Source organism: Pyxicephalus adspersus, chromosome 6 (assembly GCF_032062135.1).
Source record: "Pyxicephalus adspersus chromosome 6, UCB_Pads_2.0, whole genome shotgun sequence".
In the NCBI taxonomy this organism is placed as follows: domain Eukaryota; kingdom Metazoa; phylum Chordata; class Amphibia; order Anura; family Pyxicephalidae; genus Pyxicephalus; species Pyxicephalus adspersus.
In genome coordinates, this window is record NC_092863.1 from 15651917 (window position 1) to 15663679 (window position 11763).

General features: G+C 38.5%; 1 long non-coding RNA gene across 1 annotated transcript; it reads right to left on the bottom strand.

Moving 5' to 3' along the window:
- Positions 1-5176: 5176 nt before the first annotated feature.
- LOC140332473 (uncharacterized) lies at positions 5177-10989 on the bottom strand. The gene is made up of 4 exons (XR_011921137.1): positions 10129-10989; positions 8588-8670; positions 8102-8172; positions 5177-5624 (listed from the first exon to the last, which is right to left on the bottom strand). It is a non-coding gene; the product is annotated as an uncharacterized lncRNA (long non-coding RNA).
- Positions 10990-11763: the final 774 nt, after the last annotated feature.

Genomic DNA, 11763 nt, shown 5'->3' on the forward strand with positions numbered 1-11763 from the left:
GGTGCCAGAGGGAAATCCAAAAGAGTAGTCAAACGAGCCAAAGGTCAGGGTGGGCAGCAAACAAGGGTTATCAGGAAACAGGCAAAAGATCAGGATAGGAAGCAAACAGGAGTTGTCAGGTAGGTTGCTACACATGGAATCTGGAACAGGAGAAACAAACAACAGGAACCTGGAAGCAGAGCCAAATGAACGCTTTGTTCAGGCAACTTCCTGTTGCCAGGTCACTTCCTTAAGAAGGCAATGTCAGGCGATGGGCGTGGATCAAGTGAGCCACAGACAACAATCCCACCAGCAGAGGGAGTGCTGTTGCTGAGATAATCTCAGGTGTTATTCAGATGTTTGCCAGCAGAGGGAGCGTGTCTCTGGAATACCCTGGTTCTCTGAGGCAAGGGAGCAGCTGACAGAGAATCACTTGACTTGGAACAGGAAGTATGCAGAGCATTAGGTGCATACTTGCCCTTAAGGCCTCCATCAAATCCAGGGCAGCATTCAATTTAATTTCAGCTTCTCTTGCCAAAGATTGTGCCTGGTCTGTAGGTGTGCTACATCAGGAGACTATAACCTTCTTTGTTCTTTCCCAGGCCTCATCTGCAGTCATCCTTGGACTCCCGTGGCTTCAACAAAACTCTAGACTGGTCTACTCGAGAAGTATTGGCTTGGGCCCTTCTTCCCACTCCCAGTGCTTGACCAAGCTCAAACCTCTCAAGCTGCTTGCTCTCTCCATGTCAGAGGTTGCTCCATCTATCCCTACCCAGTACATGGACTTTTAAGATGTATTTTCCAAATGCAACGCCAAGCAGCTTCCTCCCTATTGGTCTTATGACTGTGCTATATAATTTATACCTAATGCTTTACATCCTAGAGGTTGGGTATACCCTCTCAGTCTCCCTGGGACCAAGACTATGAGTGAGTACATCAAGGAAAACCTGCAGCGAACATGTATTCGCAAGCTCTTTTCTCCTGCTGGCACAGGGTTTTTATTCATCCAAATCCCTGAATCCCTGTACTACTGCCCATCCCTGAGCTCTTTGACCATCTTTGTGGTGTCCCAGTCTTCACCAAACTTGACCTCTGAGGGGCCTATAACCTAATTTGAATCAAGGAAGGGGATGGAGACAGAATTTAGTACCAGGGATAGGCATTTTGAGTGATCTGGTGATGTTCTTCGGTGTCTGCAATGCCCCGGCCATCTTCCAACACTTTTTCAGCACTTTGTAATGAGGTATTTTGTTACCTGCTTACATCTGTTTTGTGGTCTATCTGGATGACATCCTTATTTTTTCCCCTGACTTGCCCCCTCACAGACAGCATGTCCGTTTAGTCCTACAAAGGCTCTGAAACACTGGAGTCTATGCAAGGGCTGAGAAGTGCCTGTCTGAACTTCCCCAAGTGCCCTTTCTGGGCTACATTGTTTCCAAAGAGGGCCTCTCCATGGATCTTGAAAAGATTGTGACTATTTCTAACTGGCCACTACCCTGTGGCCTTAGGGCTACTCAGAACTTCTTCCGGTTTTCTAACTACTACCGGAAATTCATTGGAAATTACTTCACACTGGTAGCTCCTATCACAGAACTGGCCCTCTGAGGCAGTTAAGGCCGTTCATGCCTTGAAGCAAGCTTTCCTTTCTGGCCCTGCTCTGCTTAGGCCAGATGTGTCCAAACCCTTTTTTATTGAGGTTGATGCCTCCTCTTTTGGAGTGGGAGCTATTATGTTCCAGACCCCTCCGGAGTCCAATTCCCAGGTGCATTCTTTTCAAGGAAAATCTTTTCTGTGAAAAAAAATTAGTCCATTGGAGACAGGGAACTTCTAGCCATCAAGCTCATTCTGGAGGAATGGCCGTATCTCTTGGAGGGTTCCCCTCACAAGGTCACTATTTTTACGAACCATAAAAACCTCCAGTACCTACAGTCTGCTTGTCACCTCAATCCACGGCAGGTCCATTGGTCTTTGTTCTCTTCACAGTTTGATTTTGTCATTACCTTCAAACCTGCCCTTTCTCACTTCTTTGATGCACAGGATTCCGAACCTATTGCTGAGTCAAGTTTACCATCCCTCAAGCCCGCATTCTAGCCTTGACCTCTATGCAGGAATCAGCCGTCCCTCCTGGTAACACCTTGGTGGCTCCCCCAACTCTGTACCAAAATATTACCTTTGGTACACAATTCGAAATTTTGCTGGTCCTCCAGGTGTACACAGAGCATTTACATTTCTCTCCCAACAGTACTGGTGGCTCAATCTTCATAAGGATGTGACAGACTATGTTGTTTAGACCTGTACTGTCTGTGATCAGACAAAGTCTGCCACCTGCACCCCTGTAGGCCCATTCTTTCCACTACCTATTCCTACAGAACCTTGATGTCATCTATCCATGGATTTTATCACAGATCATCCTCCTTCTGATGGCTCTACGGAGAGTACCTAAAGCAGTCAGCAGAAGAAGTTTCCTGATCAACGTTGCCATAAGGTGCCTTCTATCCAACCTGGGGATAAAATCTGGCTCTCCACAAGGAATATTTGTTGCAAGGTGCCTTTTCTGAAGTTTGCTTCACATTTCATTGGGCCTCATGCCCAGTTAACCCAGTTTGTTACAAGTTAAATCTTCCCCCACATGTCAAGCTGCCCAATGTTTTCCATGTGTCTACTTAAACCATTGGTCCTGAATCACTTTTCACACCCTTTTACGCTAGCTACTCCTGCACCTGAGACTGAAATCCATCAAATTTTCCTGTTATCATCACTTTCCCTTTAAATCTGCACAATGGCGGGTGGAGAGGCTCAGTAAAAGGGGGGGTAATGTCAGACTTACCTCTTCTCCGCTAAAGCCTCTCACCTGCGCATGTGGGCAGTTCTGACCCAGCTCTTCTAAGTTTCATCAGTTTTGCCCAGTATAAAAAAACATTATTTTTTATACTTTATATGAATCTCTAAAAATGCCGAATGCACATGGTATTACTTTTGCCAATTACTAATATTTATTACACAGGGACCAGGACAGTTCATGTCTCTGACTCCCCCTCTTTGTTTTGATTACCCAAGCATCATTATAGTATTAAAGATGATATTTAGTCTCTAAGATATCAAATCTGTCTTTCCCATTGTTGCCCTAGTAAGCACTTCAAGTGCTTATCGTTTATGAATATGTCTATTACGCGTTGCATTTTTTAATGTAATTATTTATGTATGTTTTACAAACATATTTAGAATGGATGCAGTACCTGTCTGCTACTGCACAATTACTCCTGAGGAAGCCCATACTGGGCGAAAGGCGTCGGGTCCACAAGCTGCGCATACAATGTCAAGCTTGGTATACATATTATCATGTGTGTTCATATCAGGATCTATATTTGGCTCATGCCGACCTGGTGGTTCTTGATTTGGGTTCATCACCGCCTTAGGTATATATACTCTTCCTGTTACATGTATTCTATTGTAATTATCACTAATTAGAAGTTGCTATTTTCGTATGTTTGCCCATTCGGTGCTGGCATTAATTCCTAAAAGGGAATATAAATGATAAATATCTAATACTTATCCACTATTGCAATTACCTATTTTACATGGAGAAAAAAGATTCCATGTGTTTCTAAGGTTTTCTCCCTTTTAATACATTTTTACAAATACCATACCATAGATGTATTTATTCTAAATATTGTTTGGCTGCTCTTGTTTTGTTTATATTTAGGATTGCTCGGTTTATATTTAGGATATACAATAATATTAAAAAGGAATAGATCCCAAATAATATAATAAAACAGCTAAGGTGTTAACAGTTGAGGAGCTAGCCATCTGGCAATTGGTACAGGCCAGCATTAGTTCTGAATAGTACTTTCTGATGCCACCTTCTGATGATCTGTAAAAACAGGTAGGTCATAAAATACATGATGAGTAATATCTGATGATTTAAACATACAGAACTACATTAAGAAGGTACACTATTTCCAAAGAGGTAAGTTTTATTCCTTGGAGGGACTAAATAATTTTCAGTTTTATATTAGTAGTTACATCTAGCTGTTGCTTAGTTCCAATACTTCAGCCCTTCTTTCAAACAGTAGGATGCATGTTCCCTCTTTGAAGTGAAAGAAAAAAATGATTAGTTTAATATTATTATTATTGTAGTATTATTGGTATTAGTTTTATTATTATTATTGTTGCACAATCAGATATTTTGCTAAAGTAAACCCACAACCAGCATTCAGGCACTGCCAGGCACACTGATCTTCTGAACTTCTGTTCCACCCAAAAGTGTCCGCATAGTTGTTTCCAGCAGTGCAAGATATGAAGCCTCTCATCCTATACGTAAGTAACCACTTGCACCAAAGATTTATTTTTTACCTTTCCCTAGAAAACCAATATCGAAGAATGCTTTACCATTGACACCACTCTAAAGGATCTTTCTACAATGGCAGTAATGTAATACAAGAAGGATTGAGTCCTCTAACTAATGTAAAAAAACAATAGTTAGGAAGTGGGGAGATTTTGTGAGATGTCGGATTTTAGGATGATTTATGGCGTTTCCAAAATATATGCAGTAGTGTCCGTACAATAGTCACATGCCATTAACACAGTCATTTTCTTGGGGGGAAGCCAATTAACCCCGCCAGAATAGCTGGAGGAAACGCAAACATGAGTAGAACATCCAAACTTCACACAGATAGAGTCTTGGCTAAGATTTAAACCTGAGAACGGCAAAGGCCAGCGTGCTAACCACTGAGCCATCATCAGGTGTTGTAAACCCATATCACTTATAACAATAACATAACAGTCTTTACATGCTGTGCTCCATTCACCTCCAACCCCCGGTCCTAGTGGGCCATCCAACAGGTGGGCCACTGCTTCGGCCGGTGCACCCACCAGTGGGGTCAAAAGAAGGACCCTGCTTGGTGGGTACACTTTTAATTCCTCTACTTCAGGCAATCAGGGGTTTTGAAATGATGTCCATTTTTATGATTTTTTTTTTTAAGCTTTTTTTTTAGCTAGTTTTTCTTAACATCATCTTTAAACTGTCCCTTTTTGTTAGGAATATTGCTTGATGCTCTAATAACACTTCTAGGATTACTGAGATATAAAGTGATATACCAGTTCACTTCCTTTAATGTGTGTTGTGCCACATACCCTGGTAAGTACGGATATCTCAATAAATAGAAAATAAAGACAGGGTATTTATTTAATGCAGCTATGTATTAGAAGGTAAACATCAAACATACACAATGTTATATTTCACATTGGTTTACATATTAAGTCATCAATTTTATGATGATCAATTTTATGATGCCACAGCACCATCATCACGTGCTTCTTCACAGATAATTTATAGGAAATGCAACTTAATGCAAATGAAACAACTGAGATGTCATTATCCTTATAACCCCAAGTGTAGGAACTTTCCTGAATACAAAGACTGATTATTAAATTTAGAATAAAGCAGACAATATTGCTCCCATGGTAATATTTTGCTATGGCAAACCAACATAATCAACGAAATTATTTATTTGATGTGCATGCAAGGTTGTTTTTATTGATGTAATCACAGAGTTCAAAGCTAATGCTGAGTTTATCGTCATATTCCGATAAGATCCCCATAGTGCCATAAGATCCACTGGCATTATTTGGCTATCTGTAATGACCTTGAAGAAAAAGAACATGGTATGAATGTCAGAACTTACCTTGCCTCTATCATTTGCTATTAATGGATTCAGAAATTCAGTTTACCTAGTGGTAATAATTACTTAAAACTGGTGTCAAATGTTTGTTGGTGATGGGTTTAGTAAATGCAATTATGTGGTCCATTGTTATGGTCCAATGAAAAGCCTTTACTGGTCAGATAATATAACCACCATGTCACAATTTAGAGTTATTAAGAGATTGAATAAAAAATACACTTGCTAACCCTGCTAATATCTGGAAATATTACACAGTAGTAGCAGTGGAGCTATCAAGCATGTATCTAAATCATACAGAAACCCCCCACCCTACATAAATAACTTTCTTTTTCACTCCTACTTCCTTACCAGCCACTAGCCTTCTTGCTTATTACCCTGCAGGGGTTCATAAACAGATCATAATCTATAGAAAAATGAAGATACATATATTCCATCCAGAAATAACATGTTTGGTACAATTGTAGTCCCAATAACTCCCTTCCTTGTCCCGGTGCTGCAAGGCAGGATGGTAGACCCTCTATGTCATCAGCTCAGTTCGGCAGAGATGTGCGCTGGGCCCAGTGTTCACCAGAGCCTCTAGAGGTGAGGATGTTATGCTGCAGTCAATTGCCAGGTTGCGGCCCCCATGCACATAGAGGCAGGTGACTGCTGACAGGCAGGAACAAAGCAGGGTACCAGAACGAGAGAAGGAGAATTGTCATAAAAGCCAAAGATCAGGGAAGGCAGCAATCAGGAATACTCAAGGTCAAGCCGCATCAGTACAGGAACGGGAGACACAAACTGGAACAACAGGAACCTGGAAGCAAAGCTAAAAGAACTCCTTGTTCAGGCAACTTCCTGTTGCCAGTCACTTCCTTTTAAAAAGAAGGTCAGGTGATGGATGGGAGCCATGTGACCTGCTAACATCCTATCCTGCCACTAGAGGGGGTGCTGAAGGCGAGAGGTTGGTGGTGTTTATACCTTCGGCAGCAAAGGGAGCACAGTTTCTGAGGTATGGGAGGAGCACACTGAGAGTCACATGACCTGGACCAGGAAGTGAAGAATATGTGCCAGAATAACCCAGACTCTGGATAAATTATTTGCAGTGTCTGGCAATGCAGTGTTGATCTGTAGTTGCTGGTATTGGACCAATATGTAAACTGATGCTTTACAGGGTCCATATTTGATATCGGGGCCAGTTTTGTACTTGGTATAAGAAAGCCAGCTAGGACACAGGGGGCATTTGCTGTCTGGGCAACTACCAGTCCTTTTCATATTCTAGCAAAAAATGAATTTCTGACACTACAAGCTGGGCATCCCCCCACATGGAACGCCGTCACAAAAGGATCAGTGGGACAGCACGGGGGCACGGACGGCTCTTACTCGGAAGCAGCGTTTTTTTATTCTGTTCCCTACAGAATGGTGATGTAGGTAATATCCTGGAATATTGATGGGATATATTCTCTGGCCTTTGCTTAATTGGAGTTTCATTTGAGTTTTTTTTTTCAATGTTAAGACTAAGCATAATTTTTCATATATAGAAAAACAGGCATAACAACTGGAAACTAAAAGGACTAAAAACGTTTTATCCATTATCACGGGGACACCATTGATGGGAATTTATTATCTCACTACAACATAGCTTTTTGTTTCTTTCTTACATCCAAGGAGGATTTATACAAATCAAGTTCAAATTTTATTAAAGCACAGTTATTTTTAATGATGTCACCTTCTGATATATAACTTGGCGTCTAATTTTGATTCAAATTGTGGTAAGCAGAATTGCACTTTATAATGAGCATGGGTGATTTTGTGTTACTGATTAGGAAAGTAATATTAAAATTAACTTTACAAGCATGGTTATATTAACATTTTAAATGATATACATTTATTATTTAATTAATGGGAATAACATGATAATATAAATTAATTGAGTATATCTTTTCTTTTTATATATATATGTAACAATCACACAGCCAGCAACCTATATCCAATACATTATGTAAGTCCATTTTGAATAATATTGCATAAATAATAGGTGTTACTGTACAATGTACTTACAACTGTTTATGTAATATGTAAATTTACCTTTTTGATTGTAATTGTAGATCTCCTTTTTCCTAAAGAAGCAGACTAAAGTTCTGTGAAACGCAATGAAATCTGCAACATCCTATTTGGATGTTTCAGAAGAAGATATATAGGTGCCAATTGTTTTTACAAATATACATATTTGTTTGCTGTGAATTTTATCATGTTGTATACTAAATAAAGTGAGCTTTTATTCATTTCATACTACTTAGTTTGGAGAACAATTTAATTGGCCTTAAAAGTCCCGGTATTTTGGACATTCTTCTAATTTTGTGCAATTCTATTGTTGGGATGTGGCCTGGTTATACACAAAGTAGAAGGAATGCAAACTAATTTGAGATATATATTCAAACCTATCTAAAATATTTATTTACCTGCATCGAAACTTGGAATGTATTCACTTATCTACGTAAGACACTAATACACTCTTCAGTCAAAGGTGCCCCTGAAAAACAAATTGAACTTATAACTAAAAATGTATGTATGTATTTTAAAAAAGATGGCTTCTTCCTTACAAGTGCAAAAAAATGTGGCTAATACTTCAAATATAGGATCGGGTATAGAAACACTAAAAAACTATTACTGTAAAAAAGCTGCATATGCCAATTAAAATTATAAAGATGACTTTTAGGACAGTTTTTGAAGGTTGACAATTTTATCTTGTGATTCTTTGTCTGGTACAGACCATTGCCATTTTAAAAACAGGTATAAAATATGAAATAAGCCTTGTTTCAATAAATGTGCATTGCGCAGAAGAAAGGGACCCTCACTGGCAAAGAAAAGAAATAATATATTTTATTTATTCTAATCTTTACTAGATTGTTTGTTGCTCTGCGTAAACTGGACATAGTGACACTTACCAGGAATATGAATATTTGGGCAGCAGTTGCTTACATAATCTGCGTTCATCTTTTTTAAGGGACACTGGGGACAAAGATGTTTCCTGTAAATAAAATAAAAATATGAAAATAGTTGTGTTGTTGAATCTTACTTTTTAAATCAGTGACAAGTAAAAGCAACGTAACTATTCCCAATCTACAGTGAATGAAAATGTCAAATACACAACTTCATGAAGTTAGTTTATTTCTTTTAGTTTATCTCTGTACAGCAAAAGAAGGTTTGTATTTAGAAGGAGACCTTTGTGTAGGGTTTGTTGCAAGAAAAGAAAATTACAAAAATAATTACAGAAGCTGTCTGCTAAATCAGATCTGATCCAGGAACACTTAGGAAATTAGGAATATCAGGAAGGTTAGATAGGAAGGAAAAGTGCACTTTTCACTTTTCACTTAGTTTTTAATGAAGTTTTAAAGAGCATGTTTCTTTAGCGTTGGTGTTTTTTTTTTGTTCTGAAGGCCACCCACAACAAGGTAAATGTACCATTCAATCAGCGCTGTCCATACATGACTATGGTAGAGTAGATAAGGTTACTCTCCAACTCCACTGATACCTTATCAAACCATCCCTTTATCCCCTGTAAATCATTAATAATAAAATTGTCCAAACCTTTTATGAACTATAATATCAATAACATAAAATTGGCAAAGATTAGTAGTAGTTTGTTACATTCAACAAGATTTGTTCCTGTAATGGTGTAAAGAGTTTTCATAGCTTTACAAGACATCTTATTAGTTCAACTGATAATGTGGCTTAGAAAGCTATGAAAGATTTTCAACATTACAAGAGCAAGTCCAGTTAAATGTGGCTAGCTACTACTAGCTAAGCAATAACCTGGATAAAAGAAAAGCTTTACAGACATAACCTCTGTGACATATCTATCAATACTGCCCACCTTGTATATACAGAGACCCTTGATAAGGCCCCCGGGTGCCACGCACCTCCTCTGGGACAACTACACTTCTCTCCATAGCCACCATTTGCTTACAGACTACAAAAGCCATTCTGGACTGGGGGACCCCACCTATTGCTCTTTAATAACTTACCCCCTTGATGGACACTACAACCCTTACAATGCTGCCATGGTAAACCAATAAAAAATATCCATGTAAGCGCTCTACCCCTATTTTTCAGAAAATGTAGACTGGGTGGGTAAACCTCTTCCTATTCCTCCACATCTCTTTCTGAACCAAAAACTTCCACCTAACAGTCCAACCTCTAGGGCCCCTTTTCCTGCAATTTCAGGCTTACCTAACTCCTTTCTGTATATAGGCAACTTTTTTAGGAAATTAACTGCTAAAGATTTTTGAATTAAAGAAATGAAGTTCCTACTTATAAATTGTGAATAAACGTTATCATCCCAACTGGAAACCTGACATTTGTGAAGGATTGGGATAGTTTGGAAACAGAAAAGTGTCTAGTAACCAATAAATGAATTGGCAGTAACCAAATCTGTAAAAAGTGGTTTGTCACCATGGATAGAGACTGGGAAACTGGCTACACATACCAAGGATCAATTTGAAAAACGTCATAAATGTGGTAAATACATTTAACATCATCCTCGAGGTCCTGATCCTCCAATTCTATACAGATAAAAAATGTATAAAATTATTTATTAGATATTTTACTATATAGGGCAAGGTAAACAAAATATAAACAAAATAAATTATATAAATTGTAGGTAAACCCCAACAATACGCATTTCTTGTTTGCTTCTTGTCAGTCTGGTAAATGTATGGAAGAATGTTGCTATATCTGTTTGATAAGATAAAAAAACATTTGTTCATTCTGTTGGAAATTAAGAGTTCTCCAATGACCTCTGCACACTTCCCGAGTTATGACTAGGAGTCCTCCCATAATTGGCCATTATATTAAGCCTGGAAAGTAGACTCCACGCAGTCTTTTATATGTGGGTTAAAGGGATTAGCAATTTATTGAGGAAAGCTAAAATAGTCTGTGTAATCTTGTGGGACACATTCAGACATTGCTGGAATGTGTAAAAGTATAAATTAGAGTGAAAATTAAAATTCATTTTGTGTGCATTTTTTCTTACTCACATACAGTAGTCAACAAAGATTAAAAAATGCCTATTTGTTTCCAGGAGGTTGAATGTCAACCCCTTTATCCTAAATGGCACCCTTCCGATACATTATAATACAACTAATCCATAATTTTTAAATTACTAGTGTAGGCTTACTTGCACAATCAATGTTACAATAGTTTTCACTGTCGTATTTAGGACTTTTACATCCCCATTTGTCACTTATCTGGAAGAGGCCATGGTATTCATCAGTCTTGTGGTAGTCAAGCTGGAAATTACTACTATGATGAGCTATGCACATAACTGTAAGAAAAGGAAAAGTTTCTGGTTAAGAGGAGGATATGCTTGATAGGTAAACCCCAACCAACAATAATATTTGGATCCCAACTCCTGCCAATATGAATTAGAACGTTTATAGGGATTTTATTGCTCTTTGTGCATTTCAAGTCATTTCCTTGGCTTTGACACAGCCTGATATACAGGTTGTAGTGAGTGTCAAATCAACCAACGATAAAACCTGATAGAGGTTTCTTTTTCACTTTGTTAAAACAAGTGTTTTGACTGATCAGGAGCCAACAGGACAGGAAGTGTGGAGATTTTCCTCATGTCACCCAAGGACATAGCGATACGACTTTCCCCACTCTACTGTAGTTGGGTTTCAAAGATGGGTTGCCAACATTTCAAGTAATAATGTCAAATGAATAAAATGCAGATTTGTCTTGTGTATACGGTTACAATTTTATGAGTTTTCTACAGGAAAAAAGGAAATGGTGTATCTAGTGTTTTCAACACCTGAGGCAGGCTATCTTGTAGCATATGTTTGGGCACCAGCACTGGATCAGGAGTGCAGAAGGCATGAGCAGGCAAACAGTTCTTTTCCCAAAGAATACAGGCAGTAGTTATTAGAAGAAGACTTGGAACTAGAAATGACAAGTATACATATTAAAAAGATATTCCAAAAATAATGTAGGTAACCAAAGATATACTTACTTTGTAATATATGTCTAAATTCAAAATTGAAATGACTTAGTTGGAACAATAAAGAACATTCTACGTCATTGCTGTCACTAGCCAGCAATGACACAGCAGCTCCAGCTACAT